The sequence below is a fragment of the Lissotriton helveticus genome, chromosome 7, assembly GCF_964261635.1.
Source record: "Lissotriton helveticus chromosome 7, aLisHel1.1, whole genome shotgun sequence".
Classification (NCBI taxonomy): Eukaryota; Metazoa; Chordata; class Amphibia; order Caudata; family Salamandridae; genus Lissotriton; species Lissotriton helveticus.
Genome location: NC_136068.1, coordinates 1,706,195,817 through 1,706,215,640, shown reverse-complemented (window position 1 = coordinate 1,706,215,640; position 19,824 = coordinate 1,706,195,817).

Here is a 19,824-nt window from a genome sequence, read left to right as displayed (position 1 = left end):
ATCGCCAAAAAATCTAACCACAGCTCTCAAGATTCCCGAAACAGAAAGCACAGTAGCACTTACAAATTCACGAACTCGCCGGAAACAAAAAAGGAAAGGCAGGAACAACAGAATGATAGCCATAACTCAAGGAAAGAAAAGTCAGTTACAGGAGTCCTACCATCAAAAGACAAAAGAAGAGACCACATCCTCCCATAATGAGATTGAGCAGACCTTGACCACAGGCAAAGAAATGACTCCAGGGAAAAAATCGATCGCCTCAAGGTCCTTAGACAAATCCGACAAACCCAAAAAAACAAACAAAAAAGAAACAATTGTAATAATAATTGATGGATCGGGACACAAGGAGGAGTTAAAAACACAAAGTATTCAACAGTGGAAAAGTCTTGAGCAAGAGCCCCACGAACGCAGTGAAGCTAGGAGCCAAAATTTTGTGTCTCAAAGCGAGAGCCTGCTGGGTCTGAAGCAGGATCAGGAAAACTCCTACGACAAATTTAAAAAACCAACTACAACCACAATAGAAGTAACTGCACTAATAACAGATCATCTTGAACACAAGGAGGAGCCAGACACACAAATCATACAACAGCGGAAAAGTCCCGAGCAGGAGATCTATGAATGTGGCGTAGCCAGGAATCACAACATCACGCCCCAAAGTGAGAGCCCCCCGACTCTGAAGGAGGACCAGAAAAATCTCAAACCAAGGGAAACCACAGTCATAGCAGACTACAACTGTGACCAATCTATCAACAGGGCTAAGGACCCCGGCCTCACTGCAGTCAAAGAACCACGCGGCACTCCATCTAACAAGACAGACATACTAATATTCATCCCAGAATATAAAACTAGAGGCCGAGTGGACGTCTTGAACAGAGGGAACATCATAAAACTGATAAACTCAATTGAGGGCCTGGAGGGCATCTCTTCAACTGACCTACTCGAACTCGAATTCCTACCAGCACTAGTGCAGAACAAATCAGAAACAACTAAGACGACATGGTCATCAAATGACCTGGTCGATCGCATCTTAGGAAAGTTGACCAAATTTGCACAGTGGGGAATAAAACTTGAACTAGGCAAAAAGCCTTGCTACCCAACACCTTTTTTAAATGAAGGCGGAAAAGAACATCGCCCCAAAATTACATCAATATTGAAAGGTGCACTCAGCCACTCACCAGGCTACCAAGGGAGGCCTTCCCACATCGAAGTGGCAATAACAAAACTTTCAATTTTGAACCCCGACATAATACTGCGAACAATAACAAACAGAGGTGGGCACTGACAAGAATACTCAGCAGAGCCCCCGGGCCTCGAAAATCCGATCACCCTCAGAATTTGCATCTGGAACATCAACGGTTTGACTGATAAATTAGATGACCAGGACACATTAAGGTACCTAAGGTCATTTGATCTAATACTACTCCAGGAAACTTGGGAAGTAGAAGAAATTACCCTGGAAGGTCATATGATGCAAACTTCCCCAGCGACCAGGACATCAACCTTTGGTCACAGCTCAGGAGGATTGACGATTTTTGCCTCAATATCATCAATCAGATCGATGAGGGAAATAAAAGCAAAAACCTTAACTCCTAATGTGCTACAGGCGGCAGTTATTACACTCAACACTAGGAAGCCGGACCGCCCTCTTGTAATAATCAACTCCTACATACACCCGAAGCATAAGCAGAAGGGTGCAAGAGAGCTGGCCAAGGAAACAGCAAGAATCCTGGATGAGGGGGAAGCTGAGGACTTAATCCTGGCAGGAGACTTCAATCTTTTTCTCCTTGGAACAGCCGCGGATGAGGAACTATCATGCGAATTCGACAGAGCATGGGGAATCCCAGCGCAAGCACAAGTGCCGGTAATTAAACGAACAAAATGCTCAACTCAATTGTTAAAAGATCTAGAGGAACTAAACTTAAGGGCGCTGAACGGACGGTATACAGAAGACACCCCCCCAGCACCTACTTACCACTCCGCTACAACCTCCTCCTATTTAGACTACGCATTTGTAACACTCTCGCTATTCGACGTCATCAGCTCATATCAACTGGGCGCCAGCGACAAAAGCGACCACCTGCCACAAGAAATAGTCTTAAAACCTCTCAGTGGGAACCCCAAAGAAGCCAGGGCAACCGCAGGCTCTGAACATACAACAGACTTCAAACGCATTAGATTCAAACAAGACAACATTGAGGCGCTGTCTACTGACGCAAAGGAACTAATACATCAAGGGACCTCTGCTGGAAACCAAATAGAGGCCTGGGAAGGGTTCACGAAGGCCCTTGGGATCAAACATGCAACAAAACCAATGGCGTCTAAAGGCAAACCCTCGAAGGCTGCATTGAGAAAGATAAGTACACCGGAGATAAAAAGCCTCAAAAGGGACATCAAGAAAACTTTGAAGCAATTGCGCACACAGCCTACAAAAGACCCCCTACATTACATTCTACGCGGTTTAAAAGCAAGTCTGAAAAAGGCAACTTGGGAGAACAAAAGGCAGATGAACGACGAGCTTTGGGTAAAAATAAAGCACGATTCAAACAAATAAACAGCGCCAATTTTTGGAAACGAATTCATAGCCTGCAGCGGTGGGGGCACCACGGGATAAGCTCATATATATCAGAGCCAGTTTGGGCAGATTACCTGCACAACCATTTTAATCAACCAAACGTAGACAACTCTACAGGTTCGACAACACAAGGAAATGAGCTTATCACGGAGATCAGCGAAACAAGGAAGGTAGACAAAGGGCCTAGAAACGCAGAAGAAAACATCAGAGCACAACAAGACCAACAGAAGGCAGGGGGAGAAAAGAAAAACAGTACACTAACATTCAACACTGAAAACAACATCAAAATAACTACTAATCGGATAAAAACTCAAATAAAGAAAGGGAAAACGGAAGGAGCCCCGGGCCCAAACGGGATACCACCGTCAATATTCAAGCATGACATCGAATTCTGGAGTGATATCTTAGTGCCACTCTTTTCATACACACTGGAATTAGAGACATGCCCGGAATCCTGGAAAGGATCTATCGTAAGCCCTATCTACAAGCAAGGAGACAGGAGCAATCCTGCCAACTATCGGCTGATAGCCTTACTAGATATAGAGGCCAAATATTACGCTGGCATACTATTAGAAGAACTGACTTCATGGGCAGAGACAATGCACATAATTCCACTGACCCAAACAGGATTCCGCAGAGGACAGGGCACTTCCACAAATATCATGGCTCTATCCCTACTAACAGACGCGGCAAAATTAGGAAAAAACTCGCTGTTCCTGTGCTTCATAGACTATAGCTCAGCCTTTGACCACGTGGACCGGGGCAAATTATGGGAAAAGCTCAAAAAATGGGGGATGCCCCACCCCCTCTTGAGGCAACTCATCCTACTTCACACCAACACGTGGCTCAAGATCAAGCTGGGAGACGGGACGCACCTTTCAAGGCGAATTAACACCTCCAAAGGCCTGAAACAAGGGTGCGTCCTAGCCCCGACCCTGTTCAACCTCTACCTGGCAGATCTACCAGGGGAACTGGACGGTACCAATTCACACGCCCCGCGGCTAGGGGACATCACGCTGACCAACCTCCTCTATGCCGATGATCTTGTCCTAATAAGCCGCACTTCAACAGGCCTTCAACATCTTTTGAACACTACTAGTTCATTCTCGAATCGAAACGGCCTAACCATCAATTTTAATAAAACAAGAATCATGACTTTGAACTACAAGAAGGCCAGGAAGAACAACTGGCTTCTGGATGGACATAAATTGGGCCAAGTGACGTGCTACAAGTACCTGGGTGTCTTATTGGATAGCAGAGGGTCGTTCAAACCTCAATTAGAATCGCTACACCGAAAAGGAACCATGACCTTCCTTGCGATGAAACCCCTGAAGAAGCTCCTGCCTGACCACACGCTCGACCCTTTCCTGCAGGTATTGAGAGCTCGTCTCCAACTGACTCTCACATATGGGAGCGAATCAACCTTCGGAAAAGACGCGCTGACAATAGACAAAGTAATCGCCAGAACCTATAGGTCAATCTTTCAGCTTCCTAGTTATGTCTCAGCAGCACAAATCCGTCTGGAGTTTGGGGTACAAAAGCAAACAGTGGAAAGAAGGGGCAGCTTCATACAATGCTGGCACAAGATCAGAAACGCAGAGCTGGGCACCCTAAATTCCCACCTCTGGACTGAACTGCAAAGACGCGAACGATCAAACGCTAGAGAGTACCTGATGGAATCTCTACAAAATTTGGAGCTGACTGGCCTCTGGAACAGCCCAGTAGACCACAAACAATTTAAAAAGCTGGTAACAAAAGTAACTAAAATAACATCATTACTGGAAGATAAAGAAACTCTGGCAAAAAGGGCACACGGATGGATAGTCTTAAACGACTATAAAACTCTAAAGCCTCAAGAGTACTTAGACCAAGGATTTAAACAAAAGATTAAAGAAAAATTCCTAAAGCTGCGGTTAGGCATTCTCCCAATTCTCCCTCATCTGGCTCCATGGAAGAGGACTCAGGACGACCAAATTTGCCGACTCTGCAAAACAGGCCCCGAAGATCTAGTCCACACAATATGTATTTGTCCCAGCTTAACGGACCTAAGGAGAACACTATTACGTGCAATATGGACCCAGAAGGGGATTAGATCCTGCCGACAGGCAGTCAAACTGTGCTTCAATCCACAAGAGACCCAATTAAACTGCAGAATTACAAAATACCTTGACGCAGTGGCAAAAAGAATTAATGAAGCACAAAAAGACGTAAATGTGCAATAGCCAGTCACTACCCCTAGCAACTCTGAGCCCATGATCCAAACGAAGCACATTAACTGACTCATCGACAATATGTACTACGCAAATAATTTTAAATGTTTGATAACCAATTTTCTATGCATTTTAAATTGTGAGTTTTAATTAACTGTGCAATAAAATTTACCTTACCTTACCTTACTAAGCCCAATAAATAATATTATCCAAACCTAAACACCCCCTGGTAAATGTATACCTTAAGATACAAACCTATGCTCTTGCCCAACCAAGCCTAAAAAAAATCAGACATTGAAAACATCTAAATCATACATACCTCCAATACCCACTAGCACAAACCTAAGCATGCACAACCCAGAAATATAATTTATCAAAAGATTGTACAATAATAATCTGAACTACCATGCACCATAGACACCAGACTCCGGAACTCAATGGCATATAATTGTACAAAGCTTAAACAGAGTACACCATATTCAAACAGAATAGAAATGCACATTCACTCTCACAGCATGTCCAATCATAAGTGAAGTAAAAAAGCATACTAATATGCAAATGTTGAGTGGCAGGTGCCACTGCAGGTTTTAATGATCTAGAACGATATAGACATGAAACAACATCCTAAATAATCTTCACAAATAATTCTGATGACTGGTTTCAGCTCCTACGCAGTCATTCTATTTTAAATACTAATTCTTAACTTACTAATGAAAGCCTTTTGTCACTTTCAAGTATATATACCCTTTATTTTACTACTAAAATGAAGAGTCTTTCCTCCCTTTCGATGTTAGACCTAGTTTAGCTGCCCATCAAAGTAAGCCCCCACGACTTTAACAAGTGCAGTAAGCCTCAAACTCTAAGATAGAAAGGTAGCTACTAAGGTTTCAATATACAGGTTTAATCAACAAAGGGGACAATATTCCCGAGGAGGGATGTAGCGTGTCACCAACTCGTTTGAGTAAAAGGAAGAGGAAGGGGGGGGGATGTAGGGAACCCTAGGTTTTAGAACCCACAAGTAAGAGGGAAGAACTAGTCTTGCCTCTTGTTTCCCTCACACACCCCAAAGGATGGCACGCTTCATCATCGGGCGTTTGCTCCTCGTCGGGCCGGCGCTGAAATGCCCTACTAAGGGTCCTCCAAAGGATCACTTTGGCAGATATCTTTTAAGAGGGCAATGCCGTATGATGCATGTGGGTGTGTGGGGAGGGTCCTATGTGGACGGTGTTGAGGTGCGTGCAACAAAATTAAAACTGTATACAGGTGCCAATTAGCGTCCACCTTGACCACACACTACCTGGGAGAATATGTGGAAGATTCTTCCCACATAGCCCTCTCAATTGCCACATTTTCTTTACTGAAGTAAGTAACACATATTAGAACATTGGAACATTGGAATGTTGAGCGCTCCATTGAAAACAATGGAGTGCTCAGGGGTTCTAACGGCCGGTAGACGCCCAGAGCTCCAACAAACTAATGCTTGTTCAGAGGTTCTGCGTAACAGCCTGAGGGGATTTCAACCCCCTTAGGCTCCTCTGAGTCCTTCGTTTCACAAATTAGAACATTCTGCTCTCTAGGGGCGGACTGTTCTAATAGCCTTAGAGCCCTCCATAGTGGGCTCCACTGGCCATTTAAGGCCCGCTCACTTGTTAAAGGCCTGAACTGCACCTTTGGCTTGGGCCTTTAATGCTGGAGCAGGCCTTTAATGGCCAATAGAGCCCAAAGGCTATAATAAACTAAAAAATTTAGATGCAGCATTTGTCAAAATGCTTTGTGGTTTTGAAAATGATTTGTAATCGATCAACCATATATCGGTTCCAGGATATTCTTCTCTATGAGCACACACATAGATCGTGTCAACCTGTCGTTACTGCATTATTTGCTTATCCCATAATTTTTAGTCTACATAGCTGACAGCTGCCTCTCTACCCTTCCTCGTCATGCAGCTGGTATGGACCTGGGGGTTGAGCAGAACATATAAGCAGGAATTGCAGCTCAGCACATTGTTGCTGTAATCTTTCCAAAAACTGAAGCCTGGCAGGTCATGAAGTTAGGTTCAGATGAAGCATCTGCAAAAATACATCCCATCTTCGTAACTTCTTTAGCAGGATCAGTTCTTCTCAGAACACAGCTTCACCACACTGTGCTTCTCCAGTTTGCACATCTTCCTAGTACTGAACCCTTCACTGAGTGCAGGCCCTCTGCTCTGTGCTTTCCCAGGCAGGACATATCTTCACCTCTTCCCTGAACACACTCTCTCTTCTTTATGCCTTGGTCTGCCTGACCAGCTCCCCACTGAGGTCTCCTCAGCCATGGCATCACAACTAACGAATGGTCAACATGCTACTGAGAGGTGAGGCGGAGACAAAGAATTGAGGGGAAAAATAATTACTATTACACATGGCATGATTGAATTAGAACTACAGATCATTATATACTAAAGACATCCTCGGGTTCACAAAGGCAAACTTATGTTTTGGTCTTAAGTTTAACTTTTTGGTCTCAGTTAAACTTAAGGCCAAAACTCAAGTTTAACTGAAACAAATGTCTAACTTTATCACCTGTAAATGCCCTTTGTGAACGGCGAAAGTCATAAAATTAGACATTCGCCTCAGTTTGCCTTTGTGAATCGGGTCCATCCATCCTTGCTAACTGTATCTGAAAGATGGATAGAGACCTCTTACACCAATCTTAAAACACAAGGGTTGTATAAATCTATGCACAAGTTTTATGGAAAGTATTGTAGAGGCCACAGTGGCACCTCTCGGCTGACCACAAACAGTGCCACAAGGCACATTTTGGCTTTTTCTAAAACCTGTACCACAGCACTTAATTAGTCTCTCTCACACTGTGCAGGCTACACGCCACACAACTCTGCCAGACGTTTCAGCTCCCTCTGAAACCTCCACTCTGTAGTGATACATTTGTATGACCCATCCTGTGTTTTGTAGAACACAAGAACACAGTGCGCCAGGTCAAATACTGATCAGTACATTTGTTTTAAAAGGCTTTGCCTCCAGCACTTAGTTGTTCCTAGTACATATGTATAGTATTTCACTTGCTTGCAGCTAGATGTGCAGTACATACATGTACCCCAATGCAACATAGAATGACCATTTTTTTTTTTTTTGTCGATGTGAGCCTGCCATCTTATTTGCAAAAACATGTATTTTTCAAACACTTTGGGGCATATTTACAAGGGGATTGGGCCACCGGAACATCACTTTGTCATTCCGGTGGCACAATACCCTGCACCATATTTAGAAAGTCGCATTATGCCCCTTTGTCAACATGGTACCCTTTCACACAGGTATCTGCATGAAAGGGGCGTGAAATGGGTGTTGCTGTCAGCATTCTACTACACCCCTTGCTTTTTGATGTTGCCCCAGGTTTACAAGTAGATGTAAATTTGAAGCAGCACCAAAAACTAATAGCACAAAAGGTGTACCTTCCAGCACATAAATAATCACTCAATAATTCCGATTTGCTACTTCTATGAGTGCTGCAGAATGCAGCACACATAGAAGTAGCAAATTGCCATGTGATTGGGACACCTTACTGGACATAAACAATCATTCCCTGCAACGTAACCACCCTCGGTGTCTATGTTGGCGATAGGTGGTTATTTTAAGTGCCAGAGCTAAGGATAACACAGGGGTGCACCGCATTGTTGTAAATACGGTGCATTCCTGCGTTTTGAAAATAGCTATTCGTGGCTCTGCAGAATTTGCTGCAGCCCCACGCTCAATCATTTCCTTGTAGATATACCTCTTTGGGTTTTGCCGATAACAGTCAATGGACACCTTGACTCTGTCAAATAACTCTGAGGTAGTGAGGGTAGTTCTTACTCCTCACTTTATCGTAGCCTGACATTGAGAAATTACTTCTTTTGGAATGAGGCCTTGTAGCTGTTGGTGTTTGTCAGTATGCCTTCAATGTGACTGTGTAACTTGAGTATGACTTACAATATGGCTGGATTAGTGGGGATGAGAGTCCTACTGCAGGAGGAAGTCTGGAGATTTGCCCTGCCTCTTTGCCTACTCCTTGATTTGTCCCTTGCTGTTCCCACCGCTGTGCATTGATTGCTGGTTCCTGAGTCATTGCTATTGGAATCGCCCACATTGCCTCCTATGTTGTTATTTTTAGATGATCATACACAAGTGGTTCAGAAAGTTGCAGGCTCGAGATTAGGATTGCAGACATAATTACACATGCAAACGTGCAATTCCAAAACAGAAAATTCTACACATGGTGTACTTAGAAGGAATACGCCATGATTGATGCTACACACTCATTTCAAAGCGGTACAAAAGGGGGTGGTGATGGACGAAGCATCTGAACCAATCAAACGCTCACACCTAGTCAGAAGATCTGGGTTTAATCCATCACCATTCCTTAGCCCACTCTGCCACCTCAGTTCAGACATGGCCATATGCAAATCAGTCTGACCCTGTGCCTCATGGTGAATTTGCTTTGCCCTGCTCAACACATAAGCCTGATATGTAGGCTTGAAACTACCACGACACATCATAAAAAAAAGTACAGCACTCCCCGAAAATTATACCCCAAAAGAAGACCGGAAAAACAACAAAGTAAAGTTAGCATCTAAGGGCATAAATACTATCACAGCATCCCAGCCCAAACTCGCTCCCTGACAATAACTGTAGAAAACCCTCTGTTGAGATTGCATGTTATTTATTTGTCGATCTTGAAACCGGGCACACATCTAAGTTACAATATTATTTAATACAGGCAATCAATTGCAATAATTATCAAGATGCACTTGAGGAATCAACACCATCCAGAAAAGTCTCCACACACAGAAAGAACTCTTAATCATTCCTTGGTATTTCTTTTACTTGCCCATCCAATATTTGTTTTTACACTTCCTTCACTCTTTGATTCAGGTGTACATTGGCTCGCGCAACGTGTCCGTCACTGTCTGTGCCTGAGGTCTAGTTATTCCCTTGTAGGTCATTTTCCATTTGCCGATCACAATCTCCTTGGCACGTTTAACATTGGGTTCATCTGACGTCTCTCCGGCGCGGATTTCAGTTCATGACTGCCAGGCAGACTGAGCATTAGAGGCTTAGACCTGAACTCTGGGTATTACAGAGTCTGCCTGACGGGTAAACTAGTCCTCCTGGCAGGTACATCTCATAAGAAGATAAAATGATGTGCACCTTCTTCTTGACCCAATCCCACCCCCTCCTCATTACTTTAATCAGAAATCAGATCTCAACTCACTACTAGTTCAAAGCAGAGTCAACGTGTAATTTGTCATTTACAAGCCCACATATTCTCAAAGATTCCTCTATTTCAAGACCTCAGGCTCTTCCATGATGCAGAAGGTAGGCCTCACTTGCATTAATGAAGTTATGCCTTGCCTTCCCCCCACCCATCTGCTTTTAGGGTAAACCACAAAGGACCTCCTGGAGCTAGTCCATCGTAGTCTCTTGCAGCCTTCTCCCTTTCAAACTGAGATCAATTTGCAACAAAATAACGGAGTCCAAACCCTTGTTCGGCCGTATAATCATCAATTCTTTATGTATACGCTGTGTTTCAAATCTTACCAGAGCCATGATGACTCTTCACTACTCTTCTAACTTTTTCTAATATTTTGTAGGCAATTTTTCCATTGACTTCAATTAGACTAATCGTATGACTCCCTCCAGCAATTCTGTGTCAGGACTGAGGCGGGCATTATGCATATCTTTCCACACTATATTTGCATAGTAGGTTTAAAGAACATAAAACAAAACACCAGTAAACATTGCAGACTACATATCCCATGAACCATAGGGGAGTAGTCTCCATGGTAACCTTAGCCCAATCAACTAACAGTTCATAATATATAATCGCGTGACATGCCTTCCCCTTCCTCTTCTTTACTGCAGGATGTTAAGCTGGGATTACGTATTTATTAAAACTTTGGTCATTCCCTACAACACAGAGACAATTCTGTTATCCCATTCCTCAGTATACTAATATCTTCACAATGTTCATGAACAAACAGAAATTCCACAGAAAAGCAACCTCTCGACGTACAAAAATTCAATAATATAGACATCTCCTCAAAAATAATAACCTAAAATCAATAACTTATTGATAGCAACAGAACCGAATTTCAATGACATCAACATTGCATTATTTACTGATAACGAAAGTACTCCATGGTGGGAAGAAATTGAAATGGATCTCAGGGAGGGATAAGCCCCGCCTCCTAGTCCTTAATAGAATTGAAACTTTCCTTCTAGTTAGCTAGGAAATTTTTCATTCTGTCAGGACAGAGGCAGGGATTATGCATGTTCAAAGCATACTTACGATCAGAGACGCCGCTTCCGAAATAGGTTTGAAGTAAAACCTCTTAAAGGTAGAATCAGACGACCAATCAGTCGCATTCATAATATCTTCTAGCCTACCACCTACCTGAATGGCTTTTCATGCCATAGCACCTCTTGTGGAATGTGCACCAAATTTACTCACATCCACACCTGCCTCAGACATGATCCAACATACCCACCTGGCAATGGAAGGAGAGGAAACTGTCTCAAAAGGTTTCAGCATTGCGATAAGTAATTGCCTCCCTCCGGGAGGGTTGAGCTCCGAGGTCCTCTCCTCATATGCCTTAATGCACCTCACCACACACAACTTGGGGTGCTCAGGAAAAGAAGGATGAGATACTGACCTGGTATTAGTCTTCGTTCTTCGTGATATTATAATGGTGACTCCTTCCGGGGTAAAAATTTGTGCCGTGATGTCCAGAGCTCGGACATATGAAACTCGTTTACATGATATGAGGCATAGGAGGATCGGATCGCCAGCTTAGCCGACAGTTCCTTGCGGGACAGATATTGGTTATTCTGCAAACCCAGAAGAAGTCTCAGCACTTGATTAACATCCCACAGTCCCGAATATCTAGGCTCTGGAGGGCTAGACAGTTGGATGCCTTGCATCAACTTACAAACCCAGAGATGCTCCCCTTCTGTCAATCTCACAATGCCCCGCAGAGATGGCCGAACGAAAGGTGTTAATCGATCGATAAGTCAGACCATCGTGGGATTACTCTGCTACAAAATTCAGAATGTGAGTAACCATTTCCCCCATGGGATCCACGGGTTGCCTAGCAACAGGAGTACGGAGGGAAACCACGGAAAAAATTGTACCTAGGACATGGCAGCGCGAGGAGGCCATGGCAGGATGCACCTGAAGACACTCTGTGGGTCCTGTAATGAGAGTGACCCCAAGGTAGAGGTGGAAGTAAGGAAACTGGACACTCGCGCTGGCAAAGGGGCCAAACCAGAGAGACTGGAGAAAGGGAAAGAAAAGGGCAAGGACAAAACGGAGGTTCTCAAGGGCATGAAAACCAGTGAACTGAAAGGTACGTTGCCGGGGGGGGCAAGGGCGAGAAAAAACAAAGTGTGATTACAAGCATGTTTCCCCCTATTGATGGTAATAAGGGACTGGGGGCTCAACAAATGGACAAAAAAACGACCAACCAGGAAATGATAATCACAGAGAATCCACTAAGCTCCCCTGTAGAAACCCCTTCAGAACACCCGGGGGATGGGGGACCATCCTAGGGATCATGTGAGGAGAATACTGTCCTTGGGTCTCCAGAAGAGCCACACATGGACCCCCAAAGAGTGGTGTATATGGCAGAGAGCGCCCGGTAAAGGGAGATTACCCATACCACAAGTTGAAAGCCTGAGGTACTAGGGGGTGTATCAGCGCAACCTCATCAAGATTTGCTTTTGCTCACCCCTGAGGCGGAAGCCGGGGGTTTTCTCCTCTCTATCCCTTTGCTCACGGGCATTATTAGATTGCTGGCAGAATTGTTTTCAAAAGTTGTAACATATTTTAAACAGTGCATTTTTACCTGCTTGCACTACGATCCCCTCGGGGCAAGACTCACGTTGTTCCGAGGCCCCTCGATCCCATTTCCTGACCGGTGCAGCCGATTTAGTGGCTGGTGCCGGCAGGCTACGAGGGTCGCCGTCTTGGGGGAAGGAATTGGGCTGCGGTCCAGTAGTTGGACGCTTCCCACCCGCCTCCCACTCAATAAAAAGATGAGACCTTCCCGTCCGCGCAGCGGGCGCGCCAAAGGCGCGCCAAAGGCAAGCCCGTCTGCGCCCGTCCGCGAACGGCCGGGGACAGGGGCCAGACCCCCTGGTCAAAACGAGCCTAGATTATGTTGGAATTCTCAACAACTGTAGGACCTATGTCCCGGCCTTGCTAAAGACTGTTTGCACAGTCTCAATGCAGAGGATACCAAAAGCTGCAAAGTCTGTCAATATACGTGGCTGACCAGACCCCCTCCCAGGGCGGAGCACACCAGGCTTACATGTGGGCTACTTAACACCAGATCCATGAGGAAACACAGCCTTGATATTTATGACCTATTATTAGACATGAAACTTGATCTATTATTTCTCACAGAAACCTGGCTGGACTCCAATTCTGGGCCGGACATAGCTGCTTCTCTCCCAAACAGAATACAACATGGTCCATTTGGACAGGGTTGGAGGAAGAGGTGGGGGGATAGCTATAATCTTCAAGCAGCCACTGACTTGTCAACTTGATCCCTTCCCCATAGCCGAAGGCGAGATAGGAGCCTTCTCCATCAAGGCTAATACGGGGATTGTGGTGAATGGCTTATTAATCTATCATCCCCCGGGCCCCTTTACCCAGTTCACTACATGTCTGTCTGATGGCATTACGGAAATTACCTTACGCAGGGATAAGTTTCTGCTTTTAGGTGATCTCAACATTCATTTAGACAACCTAGCTGATAAAGCAGTCACTCACTTTTATCAGCAACTCCTATCCCTTCAACTATCCACTGAATCTAATACTCCCACCCACTTAAAGGGCCATTTGTTGGATCCTATATTCGCCAACTGGGATGGTGTAAAAATCTAGTCTCCTATCCCTGTGCCGTGGTCCGACCACTTCGTAGTTATATTAACGGTCCCTGTAACGAATACCCAAAAACCTTATAGTACCAAATACCTGAGTCGGAAATGGACTACATTCTCTTAAGCGACATTTGATTCTGCCCTTACTAAAGGTGGCAGACCAGGTGGGGAAGACGCTGTTACAGCATCAGACAGACTTGATGAGCGCATTATCACGGCCCTGGATGCCACAGCTCCACTCTGTCAAAAAAAAAACTATAGTAGACCCCAGAAATCGGCCACTTGGTTTAGCGATGAACTCCGCCTAGTCAAAGCAGAATGTAAGAAACTAGAAAGACAATGGAGGGTGGCGTATCTAGACCAAGCTAAACTGAAATACATAGGCAGACGCAGGGATTACCACAATTTAATCAGACGCGCTAAAACTAATTACTTTTCAGGTAGGATTGGTAAAGCCCACTACTCCACCAAGGAGCTATTTAAAATCTATAAGGAAATCTCCATTATTATTATTATATTTAAATTTGTAAAGCGCTCAGCTACCCGTAGGTTTCCCGGTGCTAAAATCAACAAAAGGAAAGGGAAGGACAGAGGGGAGGAAGCTTACATGTTGAATAGCCAATGTTTAACTTGTTTGCGAAATCTAAGATAGTTGGGTTATTTTCGTGACTGAAGAGTTCCAAAGTGAAGGGGCTAGCCAGGCAAAGGAACAACCTCCCATTCTGGCTTTTCTGATTCTAGGTACTGAAAAAAGGTGTTGGTTGGATGAGCGCAAAGTGCGGGAGGACAGTGGTGATGTACCAAAGATGTAAGATATGGTGGGGCTGAACCGTTGTTTATTTTGTGCATCATGCAGAGTGCTTTGAATTTCGAGCGATTTTCAATGCGAAGCCAGAGAAGTGTGCGGAGGGAGTAGGAGGTGGGGGCGGTATTGGGTAGTTTGCAGAGCAGTCGTGCCGCCATATTCTGAACAGTTTGAAGTTTTCGGGTTACCTCTTTGCTGGCGCCCAGGAGAAGGATGTTACTGTAGTCCACTCTAGAAGTAATTAGAGCCTGGACAACAGTTTTCTGGGTGTCCACAGGCAGCATCCAGATGATCTTACGCAGCCATTTGATGATTGTGATGCAGATGGAAGACATTTTGATCACATGGCTTTTCATGGATAGTTGATCGTCAAAGATCACTCCTAAGTTACGAGCTGATTTAGAGGGAGTGGGTGGAGTGCCCATTTGGGCGGCCAGTGTTGGGGACCCCAAAGAGTGGTATTATGTCCAAACAGAAGAAGTTCTGTTTTTCCCCCATTCAGTTGGAGTTTATTGTCCAACATCCAGGCTGCGATACTACTCAGTCCTGAACAGAGGACGGATGAGGGGGCATGAGAGTCTGAGGAAAGGGAGTAGATGATCTGGGTGTCATCTGCGTAGGAGTAAATTGTGAGCCCAGCTTGCTCCGCAATGGACGCCAGAGGTCTGACGTATAAGTTGAAGAGCAAGGGGATCAGGATGGAACCCTGTGGTACTCCATACGCAGATGTAAAGGTTTGGGAAGCAGATGAGGAAGAGAAAACTTGGAAGGTGCGGTTGGATAGGAAGCTAACAAGCCAGTTGAGAGCTGAGCCGGTTATGCCCGATGATCGGAGGGCATTAACAAGGATGGGATGGGAAACCGTGTCGAATGCGGCACTCAAATCCAGCAGGATGAGTGTCATGGTTTCACCCCTGTCGACTCGGAAACAAATGTTTTCCGAGACTCCCAGCAAGGTGGATTCTGTTGAGAAGCCGGCTCTAAAGCCTGACTGTGATGGATGTAAGATTCCTCTTAGCTCAACATGGGTGGAAAGTTGACAGTTAATGTGCTTTTCTAAAATTTTAGAAAATACTGGGATAAGCGAGATGGGGCGAAAGTTACCTAAAATGCTGGGATCAGCATTTGCCTTTTTTAGTAGAGGCATTATCATCGCATGTTTCCATGCGGAGGGTACCGTAGCTTCTCTTAGGGACGAATTTAGAAGCTCCATGATGAGTTCTAGGGAGGCGTTGTCCAGCTTTTTTAGAATTTGGGGGGGAATGGGGTCTAGTGGGGAACCGGATTTAATTTTACTGATGATATCAGAGAGGGTCTCAATATTGAGTGGATCCCATGTGTCGATCAGCTGAGCGATCGGAGGACAGGTACCAGATGCAAGCCTAGAGTCACAGGAAGGCGTGGGTGGAGAGGGGGGGTTGGCAAGGAGTGACTGGGGCTGTTGTCATCTGGTATCTCTTACTCGAGGGATGAGGTTGGAGCCGGTGAGTTGGGTAAAATAGGAAGGCGGGATGAAATTCCAAAATTGGAGTAGATGGTGTCAATTTTGGCGATGACAAATTCAGCCAATGAATTGCATTGAGATGTATTAAGACAGGGAGCTTTGGGCTGGCAAAGTGCTCCCGAGAGTTTTTGCACTACCTTGAAGAGTGTCTTTGGGCGATTTTTTGCTTCAAGGATAGTGTGGTTAACATGTTCAGCTTTGGCAGCTTTACATAGGGAGTGGTATTTTTTTAAAGCGACTTTATAGCTTTGTTTAGAACATGAGTCATATTTTAAGCGCCATTTGCGCTCCAGATTTTTGCAAATGTTTTTTTCTTTTTTTAAGGCTTCAGTGAACCAGGGTGCAGGTGAATGATGATAATTGTGCGATTGCATACGCAAAGGTAGGCATGCATCGGCAGCCTGTGTAAGCCAGATGTTTATAGCGGCAGACGTTGCAGTGCTAGTGTCTTCCATGAGAGGTCTAGTATTTACGAGACAGGTGTTAAATTTGTTTAAGTCCAATTTATTCCAGTTTCTGGATAACTTGGGTTCTGCGGGGATGGAGGAGTTGTTAAGTTGCTGACCTAGTTTGATAGTGAATGTCACCATGTAATGGTCAGACCATAGGATAGGTGAAGGAGCCTTACAGTCAATGGCCTCCAGGTTAGAGAGAATGGGATCCAGAAGGTTCCCTGCTTTGTGCGTGGGGCCAGAGTTGTGTAAAGAAATGTTTAAAGCAGCCAAATCCTGTAAGAGGTTGCTGCTGATAGTACATGAGGGGTCATTCAGGTGCAGATTGAGGTCACCGATAATGGAAAAATGTGTTGAGGTCTGAATTAGTGGTGCTATATATTCGGGAAGGGAGGCTGCCCAGGGATTCGCCGGGCCCGGGGGCGGTAGATCAGTAGCCCAGAGAAGGTAAAGTTGGGAGAGAGCGAGAGCTTAAACAGACCGGCCTCACAGTTAGGCATTGCAGAGTCTTCCCATTTGCAGGAGTGTAGTCTGTTATAGATTATGGCTATACCTCCACCTTCTTTCTTTGGTCTATTTTTCTCCACATAGGTGTAGTTGTCGGGGAGAGCGGCCGCAATATCTGGGCCAGAGTGATCTTTGTGAGAAAGAGGGCTGCGGGTTTCTCCGAGACAAGAAGATCGAAAATTTCTCTTCTATGTTTGCCTAGTGATCTGCAGTTAAGGCTGATCAGCATCCTGGTTTGGGTCTGGTCCGCAACCGTAGGATTGGGACATACGGGAGGGAAGTTTGAGGTGGCTATGTTGATTGTAGAAGGGAGGGAGGTAAGGGGAAGCAGGCAAGTCTGGCACATGGGGCACAATGAGGGTTCAGGATAGTGTAGTGGGCATGCTGGGATGGCATGAGTCTAAGGAGGACTTCCCTAGAGTAGATGTAAGATGGTCCTGATGGGAGAGGGCCAGGGGGTATAGTCCCAAGTCCCGACCCGTCACGGACGGGCGCAGACGGGCTTGCCTTAGGCACGCCTTCTGCGCGCAAACGGCGCGCCCGCTGCGCTCGTCCGCTGCGCTTCCTAGGGTTGCACATTTATATATGTGTGCCAGAAAAGAGATGAGGGGGGCGTGGCCTCAAGTGGGCGTGGCTAGCGTCCTCACCGCTGATGGCGGCGGCAGGAAATTGCGGCGAGAATTAGCGGTGGACACAGGTCCAAACAACATGCTACAGGTATTTTTAAAATCAATACACAGTTTTAGTTAAAATAGCAGTTTCACAAGAGCGTCCTCCCGGCTTGCCGCCTCAGGAGTAGTGATTTTACCTAGCGCTCGCAGTCAGCGCTGATAAAGCTGGTGGGCGAGGGGCGTGGCCTCAAGTGGGCCTGGCTACCGGCCTCGCCGCTGATGGCGGCGGCAGGAAATTGCGGCGAGAATTAGCGGTGGACACAGGTCCAAACAACAAGCTACAGGTATTTTTAAAATCAATACACAGTTTTAGTTAAAATAGCAGTTTCACAAGAGCGTCCTCCCGGCTTTCCGCCTCAGGAGTAGTGATTTTACCTAGCGCTCGCAGTCAGCGCTGATAAAGCTGGTGGGCGGGGGGCGTGGCCTCAAGTGGGCGTGGCTAGCGGCCTCGCCGCTGATGGCGGCGGCAGGAAATTGCGGCGAGAATTAGCGGTGGACACAGGTCCAAACAACAAGCTACAGGTATTTTTTAAAATCATTACACAGTTTTAGTTAAAATAGCAGTTTCACAAGAGCGTCCTCCCGGCTTTCCGCCTCAGGAGTAGTGATTTTACCTAGCGCTCGCAGTCAGCGCTGATAAAGCTGGTGGGCGGGGGGCGTGGCCTCAAGTGGGCGTGGCTAGTGGCCTCGCCGCTGATGGCGGCGGCAGGAAATTGCGGCGAGAATTAGCGGTGGACACAGGTCCAAACAACAAGCTACAGGTATTTTTAAAATCAATACACAGTTTTAGGTAAAATAGCAGTTTCACAAGAGCGTCCTCCCGGCTTTCCGCCTCAGGAGTAGTGATTTTACCTAGCGCTCGCAGTCAGCGCTGATAAAGCTGGTGGACGGGGGGCGTGGCCTCAAGTGGGCGTGGCTAGCGGCCTCGCCGCTGATGGCGGCGGCAGGAAATTGCGGCGAGAATTAGCGGTGGACACAGGTCCAAACAAGAAGCTACAGGTATTTTTAAAATCAATACACAGTTTTAGTTAAAATAGCAGTTTCACAAGAGCGTCCTCCCGGCTTTCCGTGTAGCTCCTCTGTCGACCCTTCCTCGAGCTCAATCGAGACCTGTAATCGCATTGCCACCTACTTTTCTGATAAAGTGGCTAACATCTACTCTGCTTTTACAGGGGGTAAGGAAAAGGCAACTGAGTTCAGGGAACTCCCTAATCTAGATGAAGGCACTAATAGGCTAGGTAATTTTGTTGTTCCATCCTCTAATGAGCTGCAGCGGATTTGCCGCTCGATTAAATCTGGGTCCCCTTGTGACCCTGCATCGCCGAAACTCCTTGGAGGAAGCATCGAAAACCTAGAGCCATATATTAGAGATGTTCTTGACATCTCTTTTAAGACCTGCGTTGTACCCAAAAAATGGTAGCAAGCAATTGTACTTCCGCTTCAAAAAAGATTTAACCTTAGCTGGGACAGGATGGACAATTTGAGACCCATCTCCCTTCTCCCTTACATGGCCAAGGTGGCAGAAAAGGTGGTCAATTCCCAACTCATGACCTTTGTGGATAAATCCAATCTCCTCCATCCTACGCAGTTTGGATTTCGTCCCCGCCACTCCACGGAGTCTGCGCTGCTTCTGGCCACTGAGACCATCAGGCAAGGAGTTGATGAGGGCCAAACTATGGCACTCATCTTGCTTGACCTTAGTGCCGCCTTTGACACTGTAGCACATTCCATCTTGCCACAGTGTCTCAACAAGGGAGGAATTAATGGGAAGGCACTTAGGTGGATACAATCCTTTCTGACGGAAAGAGGCTTTCAGGTTAGACAGGGTGAACACTATTCCAGGCTGTTCTATCTTGATCAAGGAGTTCCCCAGGGCTCTGCCCTAAGCCCCATCCTGTTCAACCTGTATGCCTCTCCTGTAGCCACTATCGTGGAGAGATATGAGATCCAACTTGTATCGTACGCGGATGACACGCAGCTGGCCACATCCCTATTGCGGCCATCAACTTCAGTGCCTGTATGCAGGAGCTAGCCTCCTGGATGTCTAACAACTGCCTGAAGTTGAACGGCTCCAAGATTGAGGTGCTCGTGGTGGGGAGGGGTTCATCTGTGTGGTCCTCAGCATGGTGGCCGGACTGTCTGGGCCCCCCGCCTGTGCCATCTCAACAGGCCAAAAATCTAGGGG